This window comes from Danio rerio, chromosome 17 (genome assembly GCF_049306965.1).
Source record: "Danio rerio strain Tuebingen ecotype United States chromosome 17, GRCz12tu, whole genome shotgun sequence".
Lineage (NCBI taxonomy): Eukaryota > Metazoa > Chordata > Actinopteri > Cypriniformes > Danionidae > Danio > Danio rerio.
In genome coordinates, this window is record NC_133192.1 from 1,812,501 (window position 1) to 1,837,500 (window position 25,000).

Genomic DNA, 25,000 nt, shown 5'->3' on the forward strand with positions numbered 1-25,000 from the left:
CACGTTGATGTACACACACACACATTCACTCATAGATGCACACAAACACACATACATGCAAACACACACTCAATCATACATGCACACGTTAACACACTCTCACACACGTACGAACATTCACTCATACAATTGCACACACACATAAACAAACATTTACATGCGCACACACACACACACACACACGGTTCTGATGTCGTTAATCACTCATATTTATTTTTTTATAATCCATGCTTTCACATCAATTCCACTTATTATGCAGAAAAACACAATATTAACCACAAAGCCCTACAGAAATACCCACCAATCAGAGAGCAGCAGAGACCAAAGCACATCAATAGAGACATTTAGCTCCACCCACTTCCATATAGAGCAAAGCCAGTGACAATCAAATATTATAATACTGAAAGGTTTGTGTATCTACACTCACCGGCCACTTTATTAGGTACACCTTACTAGAACCGGGTTGGACCCCTTTTGCCTTCAGATCTGCCTTAATCCTTCATGGCAGAGATTCAGCAAGCTACTGGAAATATTCCTCAGAGATTTTGCTCCATATTGACATGATAGCATCACACAGTTGCTGCAGATTTGTCGGCTGCACATCCATGATGCCAATCTCCCGTTCCACCACATCCCAAAGCTGCTCTATTGGATTGAGCTCTGGTGACTGTGGAGGCCATTTGAGTACAGTGAACTCATCGTCATGTTCAAGAAACCAGTCTGAGATGATTGAGCTTTATGACATGCTGCGTTATCCTGCTGGAAGTAGCCATCAGAAGATGGAGACACTGTGCTCATAAAGGGATGGACATGGTCAGCAGCAATACTCAGGTAGGCTGTGGCGTTGATGCTCAATTGGTACTAATGGACCCAAAGAAAATCTCCCCACACCATTACACCACCACCACCAGCCTGAACCGCTGATACAAGGCAGGATGATCCATGCTTTCATGTTGCTGACTCCAAATTGTGAGCCGAGCATCCGAATGTGTCAGCAGAAATGGAGACTCATCAGAGCAGCAACGTTTCTCCAATCTTCTATTGTCCAGTTTTGGTGAGTCTGTGTGAATTGTAGCCTCAGTTTCCTGTTTTTAGCTGACAGGAGCGGCACCCGGTGTGCTCTTCTGCTGCTGTAGCCCATCCGCCTCAAGGTTGGACGTGTTGTGTGTTCAGAGATGCTCTTCTGCAGAGCTCGGTTGTAACGAGTGCTTATTTGAGTTACTGTTGCCTTTCTATCAGCTGGAACCAGTCTGGCCATTCTCCTCTGACCTCTGGCATCAGCAAGGCATTTGCACCCACAGAACTGTCGCTCACTGGATATTTCCTCTTTTTCTCTGTAAACCCTAGAGATGGTTGTGCGTGAAAATCCCAGTAGATCAGCAGTTTCTGAAATACTCAGAGCAGCCCGTTTGGCAGCAACAACCATGCCACGCTCAAAGTCTCTTAAATCCCCTTTCTTCCCCATTCTGATGCTCGCTTTGACCTGCAGCAGATCGTCTTGACCATGTCACCATGCCTAAACGCACTGAGCTGCTGCCTTGAGCAGTAACGAGCAGTTGGATGGGTGTACCTAATAAAGTGGCCGGTGAGTGTACATTGCATGAAACATGAAAAACAAAGACTAAACCAATTACTATTAAATTGTTATACCCAAGTCTCCACTGCATTGTCATTCAATCAAGCTAAAGTCAGAATAAGATAATATAAACCAGATTAAGCAACTCTTTCTCAAATGATGAAACTAGACTGGAGGTTTCCAGAGTGTTTCTAGTTTTATTTACGAGCAAATCAAAGCCCGTCGTGACGTCTCAGACTCCACATATTTAGAGTTGTTCATATCATCAGTAAAGTCAGTGAACATCAGCTGTCCCCCAGTCGTTTACCATCAGATTTATGAGTGCATGCGACTGTCTCGTATCTGCATCTTATCTCGCTCTTCACAATCCTAAATCAGCAAACTCAGACAGAAATATCAGCAGACAAACACAGACAGACGCTCTCATCAGCTTCATCAATCACTGCACGTCTAGGAGAAGACGTTCAGAAGCAGATCAGCTTATAACAGCAGCATGTTGGGTGTTGGGGGTAATGCATTACCATTAACTTGAGTTACGTGATAGTAACAAGTCAAGTAATGCATTACATTAAATAAGTAGTAATATTTGAGTTTCTTCTTCTTTTAAAAGTAATGCATGTTGCTTTTTAGTTTAATTAATTAGCTTTTAATAAAATAATCTGCCTGATTAAGTTAAATCCCGGTGGTGATGAGGGAGAGAGAAAGCAAGCTGGCTTTGGTTTGCATTTCTGCAGTGCTTCTCAGTATTCTGAACACATGAAGAACAGGAACAGTGGATTATAATCTCAATGCACGCTGATTTTACAGCTCTCCGTGATGGACTTTTTGTTTTTGAAGTAAAGTAAGCAATGTGTGTGTTTTTCAGTGTGTGTGAGGAGATCAGACCGGGACAAACAGGCGTCTGTCACTCATCTCAGGTGAAGCAGGAGTGAATTATTGACGCTGGAGGGTCACATGGGTCACACACACACTCACACACACACACACACTCACACAGATCGCTGAGATTATTAAAGCAATGACACCGGATCTGCAGCTGTAACAGAGCGCCAGACACTGACCGTCTGGAAAACACACACTGACCGGCAGCGTCTCACACACACCTCTGCAAATCTCTGCAGTCGAGCGACACGATGGAGAAACACATGGTTAAAATTTGACCCAATCTTAGGTTAGAACATCCAGCATATTGCGTATGGGTCATTTTCTGACAATGCATCATTACCTGTCACTCACTGAAAATAAATAAGAGGAAAATGACAAAAAAAATACAGTAATAATAATAAAAATAATTCAACAAAATGCAATGCACTGCCATAAATGCACAGAAATACACAAGCTAATCAAAATACCACATATTAATTTGTATGGGTGATTTTCTAACAGTGCATTATTATCATGCGCTGTCATTGAAAATGCTGTAAGTCAGACTGAATAAGTGAAAATCGCTAAATAAAAAAGAAACAACAACAATAATAATTAAATACAGCACAATGCAATGCACAACACATAAATAAGACAGCAAATCAAGATAACAAGCCAGCATTTTTGTGTGTGGGTCATTGTCTGACTGCATGGTTACCTCTCATTCAGAAGTTCCACTGTAAATAAATGAGTGAAAACTATTAAATAAAAGATCAAATAAAATACAGCAATAAAAATAATTTTAGAGATGAAAGTAAACAAAATGCAGTGCACAATGCAAAAAAGGCAAATCAAGTACCGACCCAGCATTGTTTTGTACGGGTCATTTTCTGACAGTGCATTATTATCATGCGCAGTCATTGAAAATCCAAATGAGAATAAAAAAAATTTTGGTCCCACTTTATATTAAGTGTCCTTAACTACTATGTACTTACATCAATAAATAAATACAATGTACTTAATGTGTTTATAATGTATTTGAGAACACTTGTGGTGCTTTTGAGTTGGGATAGAGGTTGGGTTATGGACAGGTTTGGTGGTGTGGGTAGGTTTAAGGGTGGGTTAAGGTGTAAGGGATGGTCAACAGTGTATTTACAAATGTAATTACAAAAGTTAATTACAGATGTACTTACATACATTCATTTAATCAAGCATAAGTACACAATAAAAATTGTATGTACACAATAAGTACACTGTAACAAACTATTAATTCCTATGTAAGTACATATTAGTTAAGGCCACTTAATATAAAGTGCGACCAAAATTTTCTTTTTTTGTGCAAAACAAATGCAAATAAAAAATGACTAAATTAAACAATAAAGAAAATAATATTAATTAAAAAAAACTCAACAAAAATGATTTAATGCAATGAAAAGAAGAAAGCATCGCTTTGTTTTTAATAAGAAAACACTATTGTAGTTTTTCTCTTTGTGCAAAACGAAGGCTAATTAATTTCAAAATTACTAAATTAAACAATAAAGAAAAATATTTAAAGAAAAAGAATCTCAAGAGAAATTATTTATTGCAATGAAAAAAGCATTGCATAGTTTAGTTTTAAATAAAAGAACACAATGTTTTGTTTTTCTGTTTTTGCAGGAAATCTAACCTTTAAACCCCTAAATAAAACAACAAAGAAAAATAGCAATGACAAAAAACTCCTATCAGATTCACTGTAATGCAAAAAAATAAATAAAAATATCACTACATAAAAAGTAAAAATAATAATGATTAAATTGAGCAAAATGCAATGCACAAAAAAATGCTTATCAAAATATCAATGCAGCATTTTTACGGGTCATCTTGAAAATACAAGCCAGACTAAATAAATGAGAAAAAAAAAAAAAAACAAGAGAAAACACAAAAACAACAACAACAACAACATTCATTAAATTAAGCCAAATGCAATGCAATTCACAATGTCAAATTAAAAAACAAACAACAAAACAAATGAAAATAACAATTCAGCATTTTTGGTATGGGTCATTTTCTGACAGTGCATTATTATCTGTCCCTCAAAATACAGTGAACGTCAGACTGAAAATAATGAGAGGGGGAAATCACTAAATAAAACAATACACAACGCAGAACCAAAAACCAAAATAAAACAGCAAATCTAAATAACAAATAACACACATTATTTGTTGTATGGGTCATTTTCTGTTCTCCAACAGTCATTCCAACATCATCTGTCATTTAAAAGACACTGAAAGACTAAAAATAAATGAGTAAATAAAAAGAAAAAATCATTCATAATTAAAAAAAAAAAAGAATTATAACAAAGGGCAATGTATTGCAATGCAAAAATACAATCAATTAAAAAAGCAAATCAAAATAACCACGCAGCATTTTTTTCATTTGGGTCATTTTCTGACAGTGAATTTTCATCAGAAGTCAGCTTGTTTTAGGACTGATGTGCTGTATTTCTAATCATTTTGACTTCAATTGTGTATACAGTGCTTAGTTCAACCCATTTTGAAAATGATTCATTCTCTCTATTTCCCAGTGAATATAGGGGATGTATTCTGCTGCTTTAAACAAAACACATTTATTATTCAGATATACTTGTTAAAGTAAATAAGAGAAAAAAATCACTAAATAAAAAGAAAAAATAACAATATTAATAATTAAATTCAGCAAAATGCAATGCAATGCACACAATATAAATAAAAACGCTTATCAAAATATCAATGCAGCATTTTTATGGGTCAATTTCTGTCTTGAAAATACAAGCCAGACTAAATAAATAAGAAAAAATCAATAAAGAAAACAAGAGAAAACAGAACAACAACAATATTCATTAAATTCAGCAAAATGCAATGCAATGCACGAAGTCAAATCGTGTGTAAAAAACAAACAACATAACCAATGAAAATAACAACCCAGCATTTTCTGTATGGGTCATTTTCTGACAGTGCATTATTATCATGCTCTGTCATTGAAAATACAAGTCAGACTGTAAATAAAAATAAATAAATAAATCACTAAATAAAAAGTAAAAATAACAATAATAATAATAATAAAATTCAGCAAAATGCAATGCAATGCACGATGTCAAATTAAAAAAACAAACAACAAAACGAATTAAAAACCAAAAACCAAAAATACCAGAACCAAAAACCAAAATAAAACAGCAAAATAACAAATACCACACATTTTATTATTGTACGGGTCATTTTCTGTTCTCCATCATTATCATTATTATATGCATTATCATCTGTCATTTAAAAGACACTGAAAATCAGACTGAAAATAAATAAGTAAATAAAAGAACAAAGAAAAAACATTCATGATTAAAAATTATTTAATTATAACAAAATGCAATGTATTGCTGTGTAAAAATATAATAAATTAAAAAAGCAAATCAAAATAACCACGCAGCATTTTTTTCATTTGGGTCATTTTCTGACAGTGAATTTTCATCAGAGGTCAGCTTGTTTTAGGACTGATAAGCTGTATTTCTAATCATTTTGACTTCAATTGTGTATACAGTGCTCAGTTCAACCCATTTTGAAAATGATTCATTCTCTCCATTTCCCAGTGAATATAGGGGATGTATTCTGCTGCATTTAAACAAAACACATTTATCATTCAGATATACTTGTTAAAGTAATATTTCAGTCAAACATATTCAGAAATTGAAAGATAAAACAATTGAATTCAAGCTGAATATTGCACAAATTCAATAAATTTTTCTAATTTTTTTTGCTTTTCTTGATTTTTCCTCTTTTTAAAATGTGTATTTAATATTTTTCTATAACATATAAATTTAGCTTTACTAGTTTTTGGACCGTTATCATAAGTTATTTTGTTAGATGAGCTCCAGATTTGGCTTCAGCACTGACTAATCTAATGTATATGCACAAATAAAATATTGTAGAGCTTCCTTTTAAACATATGACTATAAAAGAGAGATTTGTGAGAGCTGTACTTATATATGCTGAGCACTGTATATATAATCAAATAAATAATACATTAGTTTTTGTTAGTGACTTTTGAAGTGGAAGAGGTCAAAGGTCGGGCTGTTTTAGGATTGATGTGCTGTGTTTCAGGTCTGACCTGTTCAGTCTGACCCACACTGAGGACCCCCTGCTGCTTCACTCTTTGTTTCTCGTTCCTCAGAACTGCATTTACAGCTTTCAGATCTTTCACTGAACACTCCGGCTTTTCACACTTCAACCGTGCTTAATCTCCTCAAAGACACACTGACACACGCACACACACACACACACGCACACACACACACACACACACCTGGAGATGCACCACTGTGGAAGAGGACACATGATGACTTCTGATGATGATCAAAGACTTTGGCAAACTGAAGGACTTCAGTGAGATACTGATAAAAGTCAAATATTAGATGGAAACACAATACTGTCTGTAAACTGATAAGTTAAAACTGAAGTGATTTTTTTTACAATAATAATTATGAAATTCAATAGAATGCAATGCAATGCCAGGGTAATAATTCTGTTTTTGCAATTAATCTAATTTAAAACCACTAAATAAAGCAACAAATAACAACAATAATGAAAGAAATTCAATATAATATTATGAAACATTATTCAGTCTAATGCAAAAACTAATAGCTAGTTAAAACTGAAGTGATTTTTTTACAATAATAATTATGAAATTCAACAGAGTGCAATGCAATGCGAGGGTAATAATATATATATATATATATATATATATATATATATATATATATATATATATATATATATATATATATATTGCAATTAATCTAATTTAAAACCACTAAATAAAGCAACAAAAAACAGCAGTAATGAAATAAATTCAATATATTATGAAACATTATTCAGTCTAATGCAAAAACATTAGACTTTTATAAAAAAACTGTTGTTTTAGTTTTTTTTTTGCCAAAAAAATGAAAATCATATAAAAAAAAAAACACTTAAAAAAACAAATAACTATATGATAATAATGAATAAAATAATTAAACATGATGCAATGCAATGAAAAGAAAGCCGTGCATTTTTATTTCTCAAGTTTCTCTTATTGTGCAAAACAAATGCAAATCAGAAGTCACGGTGGCTCAGTGGTTAGCATTGTGGCCTCACAGCAAGAAGGTCTCTGGTTCGAGCCCTGGCAGGGTCAGTTGGTGTTTCTGTGTGGAGTTTGCATGTTATCCCCGTGTTGGTGTGGGTTTCCTCTGGGTGCTCCTGTTTCCCCCACAGTCCAAACACATGTGCTATAGAGGAATTGATTAACTAAATTGACCGTAGTGTATGAGTGTGTATGGGTGTTTCCCAGTACTGGGTTGCAGCTGGAAGGTAATCTGGTACGTAAAACATATGCTGGAATAGTTGGCGGTTCATTCTGCTGTGCTGACCCCTGGTGAATAAAGGGACTAAGCTGAAAAGAAAATGAATGAATGAATGATTTAATGAATACAAATCAAATCAAAAATTGGCAAATTAAACGAAGAACAATATAATTATTAAAAATAATTTCAACAAAAATGATTTCATGCAATGAAAAGAAGAAAGAATTGCTTTATTATCTTTATAAGAAAACACAATTTAACAAAAATGCATTCATCCATTTTCTTTCAGCTTAGTTCCTTTATTAATCAGGGTTTGCCACAGCGGAATGAACCGCCAACTTATCTAGCATATTGTTTTACATTAAGTTTCATTTAATTTGTTTAAATTCAACCCATGTAAATTGTTTACAGCAGTTTTGCAGAAATCATTGTTCACAGTGTAGTGTGCAGTGCAATGAAAAGAAAGCCTTGCATCTTTATTTCAGAAGAAAACACGATTGTAGTTTTTCTTTTTTTTTGTGCAAAACAAATGCAAATAAAAAATGACTAAATTAAACAATAAAGAAAATAATATTAATAAAAAAAAGAAACTCAACAAAAATGATTTAATGCAATGAAACTTGCTTGATGAGTTGGCGGTTCATTCCGCTGTGGCGACCCCGGATTAATAAAGGGACTAAGCCGACAAGAAAATGAATGAAAAAAAGAAAGCATCATTTTTAATAAAAAAAACACCATTGTAGTTTTTCTTTTGTGCAAAACAAAGGCTATTAAGTTCATAATTACTAAATAAACAATAAAGAAAAATATTTAAAGAAAAAGAAAATTAAGAAAAATTATTTATTGCAATAAAAAAGCATCGCATAGTTTTTAATAAAAGAACATTTTATTTGCTTTTCTGTTTTTGCAGGAAATCCATTAAATAAAACAACAAAGAAAAATAGCAATGATAAGAAACTCCAATCAGATTCAGTGTAATGCAATGAAAACACTGCAGTTTTATTTTATAAGATTTTTTAAAAATGAAAATAAAACAAATAAAAAAATCACTTAATTAAACAACAACATTATTATAAAACTGATAAAATAAAACATTAAACCATTAATATGATGACATGAAAAGAAAATATTGCATTTTCACTTAAACTGAAGAAACTAAAGTAGCTTCTCTCTTTTTTGTGCAAAAAAAAAAAAAATTAAAATCAAGTCAAAAACAACCAAGAAAAATATCATAATAAAAAAGTCAACAAAAAATATTTATTTTAAACACTTAATTATATTTTAAACACTTAATTATTTTAATAATGAGTTTTGTTTTGTGTTGGCAAAAAATATTTGGCATCACTTTATGTTGGGGTTGGGGTTTTTCAGTGCAACTTTTAGTGAACACAGTGTGCAAAAGGGACCATCAAAATAAATGACTAATTATTTACATCAAAAACACAACTAAACCAAACAACAAAGACATGCACAATAATAAACACTAAAACATTCCAACATGAAGAACGCAACGAAAAGAAAGCAATGCACTGTTATTTCATCAGAAAACTTTACTCTAGTTTATCTTTTTTCTCTTCAGAGTTATTACAAAAATGACGACCAGTTTTCTGATTTAAACTGTTTCTACACTGTAAACAAACGTCCCTCTCTGAAATTACAAGCTCAGCAAATTAACTTTAAGTCATTTAACACTACAGTACAAACACGTACAGTAACAGTGTGTGTGTAAGTGTGTGTGTGTGTTTGCAAGCTAGTGTGTGGTGTTGAAAGAGTGTGTATGCGTGTGCACATGTGAGTGTGTGTGTGCGCGTGAGTGTGTGTTTAAGTGTGCATGTGTACGGGTTGCATGTGTGTGCGCAAGTGTGAGTGTGTGTTTGTGTGTGATCGTCTGTCTGTCAGCGGCTGCTCATTATTCCTGCAGTCAGAGCTGTGAGATCTGGTGTCAGACTTCAGGCCAGCTACTAAACATCTACCAGACACCATCAATACTGCAGTAGCGCGCGCGCGCACACACACACACACACACACACACACACACACACACACACACACACACACACACACACACACACACACACACACACACACACACACACACACACACACACACACACAGACATACGCGCACACGCACACACACACACACACACACACACACACACACACACACACACACAGACAGACAGACATACCCGCACACGCACACACACACACACACACACACACATACACACACACACACACACACACAGACATACAGACATACGCACGCATGCACACACACGCACGCACGCATGCACGCACGCACGCACGCACACACACACACACACACACACACACACACACACACACACAGACATTTGCACGCACGCACACACACGCACGCACACACACACACACACACTCTTACTCTTGATTTGTTTTTATGTCATTCATTCATTCATTTTCCTTCAGCGTATTCCTTTTTTAATAATCAGGGGTCGCCACAGTGGAATGAATCGCCAACTATTCCATATGTTTTACTTAGCGCATGTCCTTCCAGCTGCAACCCAGTACTGGGAGACACTCACACATACACACACACACACTCACACACTAATACACTATGGCCAAACTGACCCAGCCGGGACTTGAACCAGCGACCTTCTTGCTGTGAGGTGATAGTGCTACCCACTGAGCCACCATGTCGCCCTTGTTTTAATTAATTAATTCATTCATTCATTTTCTATTCAGCTTAGTCCCTTTATTAATCAGGGGTCGCCACAGTGGAATGAACCACCAACTTATCCAGCATATGTTTTACGCAGCAGATGCTCTTCCAGCAGCAACCCATCACCGGGAAACACCCATACACACTCACCGTGTTGCCCAGTTTTTATGTACAGAATAAACAAAGGTAAACATATGTACAGGTTAAAAAGAAATGATAAATAAACCATTATTCATTTAAATATTCTGAATTTATTCATGTGTATCTCAAGCACTGCGAGTTCGAGAGGTAAGCTCCGGATCGTGCAACACAACAACTCCTGTCATGTGCTGTAATCCACTCGGAGATGTTGGCATATGTGAAAGTACAGACTCTGTGTTGTTCTTATTATCCTACACATGTCGTTCTGTCATCATCACAGCATGCTGATCTCATTATTCTGTCTTCAATTTGTAGAGCTGATGTCACTGTGAATCGTGCCAGCCCACGCTTCACAACATGCTGAAGAACACATCTGAAGCTGACAGCAGACGTAGGTTAATTGGGGTCATCTAATTTTTCTGGTAAAATTTTCAAGGTAAGGCGGCACGGTGGCTCAGTGGTTAGCACTGTGGCCTCACAGCAAGAAGGTCGCTGGTTCAAGTCCGTGTTTCTGTGTTGAGTTTGCATGTTCTCCCCGTGTTGGTGTGGTGTTTCCTCCGGGTGCTCCGGTTTCCCCCACAGTCCAAACACATGCGCTATAGGGCAACTGATCAACTACACTGGCCATAGTGTCTGAGTGTGAATGAGTGTGTATGGGTGTTTCCCAGTGATGGGTTGCAGCTGGAAGGGCATCCGCTGCGTAAAAACATGCTAGATAAGTTGGCGGTTCATTCCACTGTGGTGTCCCCTAATTAATAAAGAGAAAAAGAAACCGAATGAATGAATGAATATTAGAGTTTTTAGTAATTTGGACTGGAAGCAAGACAAAAAAACTCTAAGAAGAGTTTCTTCTGTTGAAGACTAAAAGAAGATACTTTGAAGAATGATGAAAACCTGTAACCATTGAAATCAATAGTAGATAGATAGAAAATAAATGAATGAATGATTTAATGAATACAAATCAAATCAAAAATTGGCAAATTAAACGAAGAACAATATAATTATTAAAAATAATTTCAACAAAAATGATTTCATGCAATGAAAAGAAGAAATAATTGCTTTATTATCTTTATAAGAAAACACAATTTAACAAAAATGCATTCATCCATTTTCTTTCAGCTTAGTTCCTTTATTAATCAGGGGTTCCACAGCGGAATGAACCACCAACTTTTAAAAAAAAGCATCGCATAGTTTTTAATAAAAGAACATTTTATTTGCTTTTCTGTTTTTGCAGGAAATCCATTAAATAAAACAACAAAGAAAAATAGCAATGACAAGAAACTCCAATCAGATTCAGTGTAATGCAAAGAAAACACAGCAGTTTTATTTTATAAGATTTTTTAAAAATGAAAATAAAACAAATAAAAAAATCACTTAATTAAACAACAACATTATTATAAAACTGATAAAATAAAACATTAAACCATTAATATGATGACATGAAAAGAAAATATTGCATTTTTACTTAATCTGAAGAAACTAAAGTAGCTTCTCTCTTTTTTGTGCAAAAAAAAAAATAATAATTAAAATCAAGTCAAAAACAACCAAGAAAAATATCATAATAAAAAAGTCAACAAAAAATATTTATTTTAAACACTAAATTATTTTAATAATGAGTTTTGTTTTGTGTTTGCAAAAGTTATTTGGCATCACTTTATGTTGGGGTTGGGGTTTTTCAGTGCAACTTTTAGTGAACACAATGTGCAAAAGGGACCATCAAAATAAATGACTAATTATTTACATCAAAAACACAACTAAACCAAACAACAAAGACATGCACAATAATAAACACTAAAACATTCCAACATGAAGAACACAACGAAAAGAAAGCAGTGCACTGTTATTTCATCAGAAAACATTACTCTAGGTTATCTTTTTTCTCTTCAGAGTTATTACAAAAATGACGACCAGTTTTCTGATTTAAACTGTTTCTACACTGTAAACAAACGTCCCTCTCTGAAATTACAAGCTCAGCAAATTAACTTTAAGTCATTTAACACTACAGTACAAACACGTACAGTAACAGTGTGTGTGTGTGTGTTTGCAAGCTAGTGTGTGGTGTTGAAAGAGTGTGTGTGCGCGTTAGTGTGTGTTTAAGTGTGCATATGTACGGGTGCATGTGTGTGTGTGCTATAGTACAAAAACAGAAAAGCAAATAAAATGTTCTTTTATTAAAAACTATGCGATGCTTTTTTTAAAAGTTGGCGGTTCATTCCGCTGTGGCAACCCCTGATTAATAAAGGAACTAAGCTGAAAGAAAATGGATGAATGCATTTCATGCAAAAAACTCTAAGAAGAGTTTCTTCTGTTGAAGATTAAAAGAAGATACTTTGAAGAATGATGAAAACCTGTAACCATTGACATCAATAGTAGGAAAAACAATGGAAGTGAATGGTTACAGGTAAAATAATTACAGAGACAATTTTTTGTGCAGTGTTCATGCGTTTGTGCTGAGGCAGTGTGTGTGTGTGTGTGTGTGTGTATCCCGGAGTCATTGTGGGCAATTTGTAGTTACAGGCGTGAGAATAATGATCCAGCTTTCCTCCGCCAGCAGAAACTCAAAGCGGCTCCTGAAAAATGCAGGAGCGATTAAACAAAACAGCTCTCTAATATCTGCTTTCTACCGCTGAGTCAACAGCTTACCTGACGCACGAGTGCTGACTGCGCCTGATTGAGTGAGTGTGTGTGTGTGTGTGTGATAGTGTATAAATGTGTGCATCAGGTGTGTGTATACTGTCACGACCCGGCTCAAAGGCGATTACAAAATTAATGTGTGTGTGTGTGTATCAATATTTCTGTGTATTAAAGAGTGTACTGGTGTGTGTGCATTTGTTTTTGTGTGTGAATGTTTGTGTTCTGGTGATGTGTGTGTGATTGTTTATGTGTGTGTGTGATTGTTTGTGTTCTGGTGATGTGTGTGTGTGTGATTGTTTATGTGAGTATATCTGTGTGTGTCTAAGAATGTGTGTGTAAATGTTTATGTGAGTGTATCTGTTTGTCTAAGAATTTGTGTGTGTTTGTGTGTGTGTGTGTGTAATTGGTTATGTGAGTATATTTGTGTGTGTCTAAGAATGTGTGTGTGTATGCATGTGTGTGTGAATGTTTGTGTTCTGGTGATGTGTGTGTGTGTGTATGTGAGTATATCTGTGTGTCTAAGAATGTGTGTGTGTGTGTGTGTGTGTGTGATTGTTTTTGTGAGTATATGTGTGTGTCTAAGAATTTGTTTGTGTGTGTGTGATTGTTCATGTGAGTATATCTATGTGTGTCTAGTAATTTGTGTGTGTGTGTGTGTGTTTTTGTGTGAGTGCGTACATAAGACTGTGTGTGATTGTTTATGTGAGAATATCTAGGTGTGTGTAAGAATATGTGTGTGTACGCGTGTGTGTGTGTGTGTGTGTGTGATTGTTTATGTAAGTATATCTGTGTGTATCTAAGAATTTTTTTGTTTGTGTGCGTGTGTGATTGTTTATGTGAGTGTATCTGTGTGTGTCAAAGAATTGATGCGTGCGCGTGTGTGTGTGTGTGTGTGTGTGTGTGTGTGTGTGATTGTTTATGTGAGTATATCTGTGTGTGTCTAAGAATTTGTTTGTGTGTGTGTGATTGTTTATGTGAGTGTATCTGTGTGTGTCAAAGAATTGATGCGTGCGTGCGCGTGTGTGTGTGTGTGTGTGTGTGTGTGTGTGTGTGTGTGTGTGTGTGTGTGTGTCAGCACATTGACATGTTAATGGCATCTGATGACTCAGTGTGTGGTGAACAGAGATTATCTCAGGCTTTTCTAATATCCTCCCAGTGTTTGCATTGGGAAAGTCCCAGTAATATACTATAGATAGCACACCAGGCATTCTTAAAGAGACAGTGCGCCAAATAAAGGAAACATTTACTCATGCTCTCATCATTCCTCAGCTTTAGCAGATACTCAGCTCAACATCAGTATTTCCTCACACTCAGTATCTAACTAAACGTACTTTAAGGAAGACATAACGGAGAAATGAAATTTATTGATTATTAATTGAATAAATTGAATCATGAGTTTTTACCCATTAATCAGCGAGACATTCCCAAATTATTGGCTTTATTTAGTATGATCACTATATATTTATGATATGTTTATGTTGCTCAGTTCAGAGAAAAAAATGCACACACACACACACACACACACACACACACACACACACACACACACACACACACACACACACACACACACACACAAACACACACACACACACACACACACACACACACACACACACACACACACACACACACAGTATAACATAAGATAACATAATTTATAACATGACATATAACAACATATAACATAACATGTGTCACATAACATAAACACGCATAACTTAACATAACATAACATAACATAACATAACATAACATAACATAACATAACATAACATAACATAACATAACATAACATATAACAACATATTACATAACAAAACATACACTGTAAGAAAAAAAAATTGTAAAAAAAAGGTCAAATGACTGTCAGCTACGGCTGCCAAACAAAAACCATAAAATTACGGTAAAATGTCTTTGTTGAAATAAAGTGCAAAAAATAATAAATCTACAGATATTTTCATTAAAATGTTTACAGAAAAACACTGTTATTTTACAGACTTTTCCTAGATTATTACGATCAAATCCGTTCAATAAAGGTATACACTAAGAGTTTTACAGAGAAACACTGTTATTATACAGACTTCTCCTAGATTATTATAATCAAACACCATCAATAAAGTGACTGCACTAAAAGTTCAAGAGAAAACAATGTTATTTAAAAGAATTTTCCCTAAATCATTACGATTAAACACCTTTAATAACATGCCAAGACGTGCTCATGATCGTAATTTAACAGTTTTATTTTGGATCAAAAATTTTTGGAAAAAACAACAAACGAGATACAACTGATTACAATTCTTACAACTTTAAAATTACAGTTGTTACATTTTATTGAATAGTGTTTATGTAAAACGTGTAGAGGTTTACGTTATATGGAATGATTCAGTTACAGATCTTAAATGAAATGGAACTGTAACATGAAGGGGACGCTGACAAATGAGTGCAGATCCAAATGCAGGTTTATTACACAGAGATGGTCAGGCAAACAACAGTCAACACAGGGGCAAACAGATGTAACATTATGCAGGGAATCCAGAGTCATGGTCAAATAACAGGCAAATGGTCAGTCCCGGCAGCAAACAACGTAAACATTTAACAAACAAAGCAATGCAAAAGAAGAGAAACACGTCATAATGTTCACAGTAGCAGTATAACAAGACTAAGCAATTGGCGCGTGCGTCTGTGCTGCTTTCAAAGTGCATGTAATCAGTTCATAACGATCCTCTGACTGTGTGTGTGTAATCAGCGGAATCTGAAACAGGTGTATGTGAGCACATATAGTGTGTAACTTTATTAAATGGATTTGATCGTAATAATCTAGGAAAAGTCTGTAAAATAACAGTGTTTCTCTGTAAACATTTGAATAAAAATATCTGTAGATTTATTATTTTTTGCACTTTATTTTCAACAAAGAAATTTTACCTTAATTTTAGGTTTTTTTTTTTTTACAGAGCAAGTAATCACAATTTATTACTTTAATTTTATGTAATTTTAAATGTACTTAAAAAAACAGGAAAAAACACTGTGAATAATATGTCATTTTTTTGTAAAAAAACAGACACATTGCTGTAATTTGTCATTAATTATATAGTACATAAAATAACAGTCAAGCCGTTAATTTACAGATAATGTTTGTAATTTTTATGAACTTTTGAATATAATTTAAAATAACAGAAAAAATACTGTATAAATAATACTGTAATTTCCCTGTATAAAAAACAAAAATGTCAGTAATTTGTCTTTAATGATAAAGTACCTAAAATGAAAGTCAAATGGTTAATTTAGAGAGATTGGTTGTCATTTTACTAAGTTTTGAATATAATGTGAAATGAAAAAAAATTACTGTAAAAAATTTAAGGCTATTTTCTGTAAAATTAGATTTTTTTTTACAGTGTATAACAACATATTACATAACATAACATAATTTATAACATAATTTATAAAAGAACATATAACAACCTTTTACATAACACAACACAACATAAAACATAGCATGCATAACATAACATAACATATCATATAAACAACATATTACATAATATAACATACCATATAACATAACATATAACATAACAAATAACAACATATTACATAACATAACGTAACATAACGTAACATAACATAACATAACATAACATAACATAACATAACGTAACGTAACGTAACATATAACAACATATAACATAACATAAAATAACATAACATAACTTAAAACAACAAAATACATGACATAACATACATAATGTAACATAACATAACGTAACATAACATAACATAACATAACATAACGTAACGTAACATATTATAACGTAACGTAACGTAACATAACGTAACATAACATAACGTAACGTAACGTAACATATAAACAACATATAACATAACATAAAATAACATAACATAACTTAAAACAACAAAATACATGACATAACATACATAACGTAACATAACATAACATAACGTAACGTAACATAACATATAACAACATATTACATAACATAAAATAACATAACATAACTTATAACAACAAAATACATGACATAACATACATAACATAACATAACATAACATGACACAACATATAACAGCATAACATAACTTATAACAGCATATAACATAACATAACATACATAACATGCATAACATAACATAACATACCAAACTATAACATAACATGCATAACATAACATAACAACATAACATAACATATAACATAACATATAACAACATATTACAGAACTTAGCAATTATAACATAACATTCATAACATAACATTCATAACATAACATAATATACATAACATGCATAACATAACATACCAAACTATAACATAACATGCATAACCTAACATAACATGATATAACATAATATAACATATAACATAACATGTAACAACATATTACATAACATAGCATTCATAACATAACATAGCATACCATACATAACATGCATAACATAACGTAACATAACATAGCCCAATGCAACACAACAAAATATATCATAACAACATAACATACATAACATAACATAACATAACATAATATAATATAATATAATATAATATAATATAACATAATATAACATAATATAATATAAGATGCTGTTTATTTGTGAATGAGTGTGTAAGAACTGCTTCTGCTCTGCATGTAGAGTTTCAGCATGTCTGCAGGATTAGTGAATGATGGCAGAGTTTATCCTGGAGATGATTTTACATCATGATCTCATACTCTTCAAAAGAGTGTGTTTATTAACATTCATCTCCGCTTGTGTGTGTGTTAATCATGTCGTCTCTCTCAGGACAATCACACACCATTATCATACACAGATGTCAGACCTTCACCATGAGCTCATGCTGTGTGTGTGTGTGTGTGTGTGTGTGTGTGTGTGTGTGTGTTGTGGCCAGTGATGCATGAGCTCATTTCCTCTCAAAAAAAAGTTTCAAGTTAAAAAATTCTCTTGAGTTAAAACAAACAAACATTCAGTGATGATTTGACGATATCAGACGGAGACGAGTTGATCTAAATAACGACAGTCTTGTATTTCATTTTATTTACAGCTGTTTTACACGGAATTAGTTTCTTCAATGATTAATTTTACAACCTTAAATACCAACATGGCAGCACGGTGGCGCAGTGGGTAGCACAATCGCCTCACAGCAAGAAGGTCACTTTTTTGAGTCCCAGCTGGGTCAGTTGGCGTTTCTGTGTGGAGTTTGCATGTTCTCCTCGTGTTGGAGTGGGTTTCCTCAATATTTTATATACTTTTTATGTTTCTCATTAATTTTTCAGGGTGATATAGTGGCTCAGTGGTTAGCACTGTTGCCTCACAGCAAGCAGGTCACTGGTTTGAGTCCCGGCTGGGTCAGTTGGTGTTTCTGTGTGGAGTTTGCATGTTCTCCCCGTGTTGGAGTGGGTTTCCTCCGGGTGCTCTGGTTTCCCCCACAGTCCAATTGATCAACTGAATGGCCATCGTGTATGAGTGTATGAGGGTGTTTCCAAGTACTGGTTTGCAGCTGGAAGGGCATCCGCGGTGTAAAACATATGCTGGAATAGTTGGCGGTTCATTCCACTGTGGCAACCTCTGATGAATAAAGGGACTAAGCTGAATGTTAATATTACTGTTGTATAATATTTCCCCACATATGAGTTTGAATGTGCCGCTGCTGCTGGTGTGATGATAACAGGGGTTTGATTTGACCTTCTTTCCTCGTTTACCTCAGTGTGTCATTTGCTGTGTTTTTGTAATAGTTTGTGTGCTGTTGAATCAGTGTGTGTGTGTGTGTTTGGTCCGAGCCCAAAGTCAGATGAGGTGTAAGTGTAAACAACACATTTAAGTGTCACCTGAGCTGATCTGAGGACAGGTAATCAGAGCCTGAGTTCAGTAAAGCTGCGTCTGATTTCAGCAGAGCAGCGGCAGCACAACACCACTGCAGAGAAAGTCACTCGCTCTGCCAGACACACACACACACGCATGCATGTACAGAGACACACACACACACACAGAAAACAAAATACACAAAAACACACACACACATATGCATGCCATAATAAACACACGCACACGCACACTCACACTCACACACACACACACACACACACACACACACACACACACACACACTCATATACACACACGGAGAGAGTGTGAAGTGCTGCAGTGTGAATCTGAGATGAATATGAATAATAATATCTGTGAGTGTGTGTGTGTGTGTGTGTGTGTGTTTTGCTGAAGCTGAATAATTGAGTGTAATGGTGCGCAACACCTACGCCATATTGATTACAGTAACTCCAGCTGGTGTGTGTGTGTGTGTGTGTGTGTGTGTGTGTGTGATGATCATATGAGCATTGTTTGAAACTGAGCGGCTGAATTAATGACGAGTGTGAGATCCTCACGCTGATACACACGCATTGTGTTGCGCCAAGAAGGAGACTGACATTCTCTCTGTGTGTGTGTGTGTGTGTGTGTGTGTGAGTGTAAAACAGAGGGAGAGTGTTCGGGTGTCTTTGTGCATTTCTGTTTGTGTAATATGGTGTGTGTGTGTGTGTGTGCGTACATGCCTGTGTTTGTGTGTGTGTGTGGTATGTATGTGTGCTTGCATGTATGTGTGTTTATTTGCTATTTTATGTATGGTCTGTGAATGTGTCTGTGTGTGTGTGCATTCTCTCTCTCTCTCTCTATTCTGTGTGTGTGTGTGTGTGTGTGTGTGTGTGTGTGTGTGTGTGCATTCTCTCTCTCTCTCTCTCTTCTGTGTGTGTGTGTGTGTGTGTGTGTGTGTGTGTGTGTGTGTGTATGTGTGTTTGTGTATGTGTTTTTACAAGTGTTTGTGTGTGTGTTTAGGAGTTGTGTGTGTGTGTTTGTGTATGTGTTTTTAAATGTGTTTGTGTGTGTGTTTAGGTGTGTGTGTGTGTTTAGGTGTGTGTGTTTGTGTATGTGTTTGTGTGTTTGTGTGTGTTTGTGTATGTGTTTACATGTGTTTGTGTGTTTGTTAAGATGTGTATGTTTATCTCGTATTGTGTGTATGGTCTCTCTGTGTGTGTGTATTTATGTGTATTTTCTGTGTGTGTTTGTGTGTGTGTTTTCACATGTGTTTGTGTGTATGTTTAGGGGTTGTGTGTGTGTGTTTGTGTATGTGTTTTTAAATGTGTTTGTGTGTGTGTTTAGGTGTGTGTGTGTTTAGGTGTGTGTGTTTGTGTATGTGTTTGTGTGTTTGTGTTTGTGTTTACATGTGTTTGTGTGTTTGTTAAGATGTGTATGTTATCTGGTATTGTGTGTATGGTCTCTCTGTGTGTGTGTATTTATGTGTATTTTCTGTGTGTGTGTGTGTGTGTGTGTGTGTTTGTGTTTGTGTATGTGTTTTTAAATGTGTTTGTGTGTGTGTGTGTTTGTGTGTATATGTTTGTGTATGTGTTTACATGTGTTTGTTAAGATGTGTATGTTTTCTGGTATTGTGTGTATGGTCTCTGTGTGTGTGTGTGTGTGTGTGTGTGTGTGTGTTCAGACAGCCGTTAGTGAAGGGTCAGTGGTTCTCTCTGAGCTGTATGCTGAGCGCAGGAATGATGTCAGATTGTCTAACAGCTGGAAAACAGCAGTACTGTCAGTCAGCGGGGTCAGATCAGTTCACCAGAGACACCACATCAACCTGCTGACATGAGAACAGTTCACACTGATGCACACACTGATATTCAGCAAATGCACACTCATGTATATACAGTTGAATATGAATTATCCCCCACCCCATGTTTATTTTTCCCTCAATTTCTGTTTAACGGAGAGCAGATTTCTTCAACACATTTATAATCATAATAGTGTTAATAATTCATCTCTAATAACTGATTTATTTTCTCTTTGTCATGATGACAGTAAATAATATTAGGCTAGATATTCCTCAAGACATTTCTATACAGCTTAAAGTGACATTTAAAGGCTTCACTAGGGTAATTAGGGTAACTAGGCAGGTTAGGGTAATTAGGCAAGTTATTGTATAACGATGGTTTGTTCTGTAGACTATCGAGAAAATAAATAACTTAAAGGAGCTAATAATATTGACCTTGAAATGATGTTAAAAAAACTAAGAACTGCTTTTATTCTAGCCGAAATAATAAAAAAAGACTTTCTCCAGAAGAACAAATATTATCAGACACACTGTGGAAATTTCCTTGCTCTGTTAGACATAATTTAGGAAATATTTAAAAAAGAAAGAAAAATTCAATGGGAGGCGAATAATTCTGACTTCAACTGTTTGTATAAATAAAAGCTGCGTCCCAAATGGCACACTATACACTATGCACTCATGCACTATGTACTTATGCACTTACACACTCAACAGGATAGTATATGACTGTAGTGTCGTCCCAAATGGAGCACTAATGTTTTTTTACTAAGCGGAAAATCAAACCGTTTCCCTGATGAAGTTTGACGGCGCCAAATCAGTGAAATAAACGAGGGAATTATCAAATAATACCTGCTGTGAGTATAACCGCATTCACCATCGAGAGGCGCTATAATCACTCTCGTAGGAGAATTTTGCTTTCACCATCCAAAATAAATAAAGTTATCCAACATGTGCGCCTGATAGCTCCGCCCCTTCCGCTACGTGAGCAAACCTGCGGTCGCTGAGTGTGTGAAGTGTCCATCAGTACACACTTCATTATACCGGCTGAATGAGTGATCATTGGGTAATTAAAGTGCACTTATTATTTTTAGAGTTTACTGTGTGAACACACTACTTACACTAGTTATACTACAAAATGGCGTAGAATAGTGCATAAGTATGCGATTTGGGACGCAGCTATAGTTTTTTGTCTTCTTCTATAAATTTCTGATAGCATGCTTTGAGAATGTGTAAACTGTACAGCAATAGAGCTAGAATTAAATATACTGGAAAAAACAAAAACAATAATTAAAACAAGGTTAAAACAGTCTGCCACTGGGGTCAAAAATATTAATTGTTTATATTAAAATTATATTCATTTGTAAAACCAACTTTTATCTTCCACCTTATCTTAATCTATTTCTCATTCATTCATTTCCCTTCAGCTTAATCTCTATTTCAGGGGTCACCACAGTGAAATGAACCATCAACTTTTCCAGCATATGTTTTACTCAGCAGATGCCCTTTCACCGCAACCCAGTAGTGGGAAACACCCATACACACTCATTCACACACACACACTCATACACTACGGCCAATTTAGTTGATCAGTTCCCCTATAGCGCATGTGTTTGTACTATGGTGGAAACCGGAGCATCCGGAGGAAACCCACGCCAACACGGGGAGAACATGCAAACTCCACACAGAAATACCAACTGACCCGGCCAGGACTCGAACCAGTGACCTTCTCGCTGTCAGGCAACAGTGCTAACCACTAAGCCAGTTTTGACCTACCAGCAATAAAACCCATTTTTACACCCCAAAAACCGCACACACATGTAACCCCGCCGGTCCTACAACACCCAACCCGCTCTGAGCTGATATCGAACTGGCGACTTTCCGCGTGGGAGTTGGTTGCTCTACCAAGGAGGCTAAAGACCATGACCTCTAGCGTCTGTCGCTAGGGCACCTTTAGAAGTCAGAGGAGTGAGGTTTACACACACACACACACACACACTGATCTGCCGGTACTTTTATCATAATATACACACACTCTTTACTGTAGTGAGTATCGAGTGTTGTCCTCTGAGGGCGTACTCACACTATGCCATCCGTACCGTGCCCAGGCCCGTTTCCCGGATCGTTTGAGAAGTGTGAGTGCGCTGAATCCGGCTCAAGCGCGGTTCACTTGGCCGGCCCTGGCCCAGTTGGAAGAGGTGGGCCTGAGCGCGGATCACTTGGGCTTTGGCGCGGTACGCTTGTGTGTGAGCGCAAAACGCGCCAAAGCCCGAAACTGAAAGCGAGACGTGACTTTTAAGGGGCTGTTTAATATGAATTTATTAATCATTCTTACTGTTCAGTGAACACAAACTGCTGTAGATTATTAAAGACGCAGACACCTCACTGCACCACAGCTGCACCTTCAGCAGACCTCCTCATTCCTGCAGCACGAGAGCTTTATGATTGTTTATGAGCGCCAAAAGTGGCGGATCTGTTCAGCGAAATATCTGACTGCGTGTCCCCACGTCCCTAAGAACTGTTTGGTGAAATATTTGACTGCATGTCACTGCATAACAAACGACTGACACGATATAACTAGAGAAATCTCCACTGTGCTGAGCGAGAGAGCTCACTGAACATCTCATCATCGATGACGTAAGCGTGCCCAGGCCCGATTGTGGTGTGAGTGTGGGTCGTTGGGGGAGACGGGAGGGGGCACAAACATGCTTTGGCCCGGTTCGAGGCAACTGTACATAGTGTGAGTACGGCCTGAGTGAACACTGCTGCAATGCTGCACACTGATATGGGAAAACAACCAAACATTCACACAGTGTGTGATGAAGATCAGCTTGTATCCTCGTGCTAAACAGATGTGAGGATTGAAATGAAATGTGTCTGCTTTATTTTAGAGCTTTAGTGAAGGCGGATCATTTTTGAGCTGAATGGTGAACGCTGTGTACTGCATTATAAGACAACACAAGCGTTACAATAATCCAAACATATGATATGATGAGAGCCTGAAGTCAGAAGTCAGATATTGAGGTGCTGAACTGAGTTTGACTTTAACCTCAGCTGAATGTCAGTGTGTTCAGGGGAAACACCGAGAGTCCGGATGACGAAACACTTTAACCACATTACGAGAGCACTGATGTGCAATGACCTCACCTGCTCCAATACATGTCAGCTGATCTGCAGAATCACACGCAGGATCAGTGTCCAAATGTGCGCAATGAAGCTTATGATACGGTGGCTCACACACTGTCACCTCACAGCAAGAAGGCCTCTGGCTGAGTCCCGGCTGGGTCAGTTGGCGTTTCTGTGTGCAGTTTGCATGTTCTCGCTATGTTCTCCAGTTTCCCCCACAGTCCAAACACATGCGCTATAGGATAACTGATTAACTAAATTGGCTGTAGTGTCTGAGTGTGTGTGTGAATGAGTGTGTATGGGTGTTTCCCAGTACTGGGTTACAGTTGTGGTTGCAGCATCCGCTGTGTAAAAACATATACTGGAATAGTTGGTGGTTCATTCTGCTGTGGTGACCCCTGAAATAGAGACTAAACTGAAGGAAAATGAATGAATTTAATCAGAATATAAACAGAGAAGCATTAGCAGCGTTTCCACTATCGGGCCTAAAGTGAGCGAGCCAGGGCGAGCCAAGGCCAGTGGGGTTTCCACTGTCACTTCCGGGGCCTAATCGGGCCAAAGCGGGGCTTTCTTGGGGCCAGCGGCCGGCCTTTTTTGGCCCGCCGAATACCTTGGGCCAAGGAGGGCCAGCCGGGGCTTCAGGGCGGAGTGAAAGGAGAGGCAGTTTTAATTTTGGGTGACGTTTTTTGCTGCGTCCTCCTTTAAGTTTCAATGACGCATAATAATCATTGCACCATATTAAAAACACAGCAGGCAGTAAAGGTTTTCGAGAATTTTTGTCAAGTTTAAAATGTTTGTTTTGTGCACATTTAGATGCCTGTATGTGTGTGTGAGACCGGGCAAGAGCGCTCCTTCACAGCTCTGTCATGCCGCGAGCAGCTTTTTTCTTTATTTATTTTGGAGATAAAACACAATATAAATTCAACAGAAAGACATAAAACTTAACAAATTACGTGCCCACTCTCGTATGCTTTAAACAATATAGTGTCATAT

At 36.2% G+C, this 25,000-nt stretch overlaps 1 protein-coding gene across 1 annotated transcript in view; it reads left to right on the top strand.

Moving 5' to 3' along the window:
• LOC101883444 (uncharacterized) overlaps positions 1-25,000 on the top strand; it is a 108,150-nt gene that overhangs the window by 2,609 nt on the left and 80,541 nt on the right. Inside the window, exon 2 of the mRNA XM_073927965.1 lies at positions 10,954-11,029. The gene's annotated coding sequence lies outside the window, so the exon portion shown is untranslated. The remainder of the gene's footprint in view (positions 1-10,953; positions 11,030-25,000) is intronic.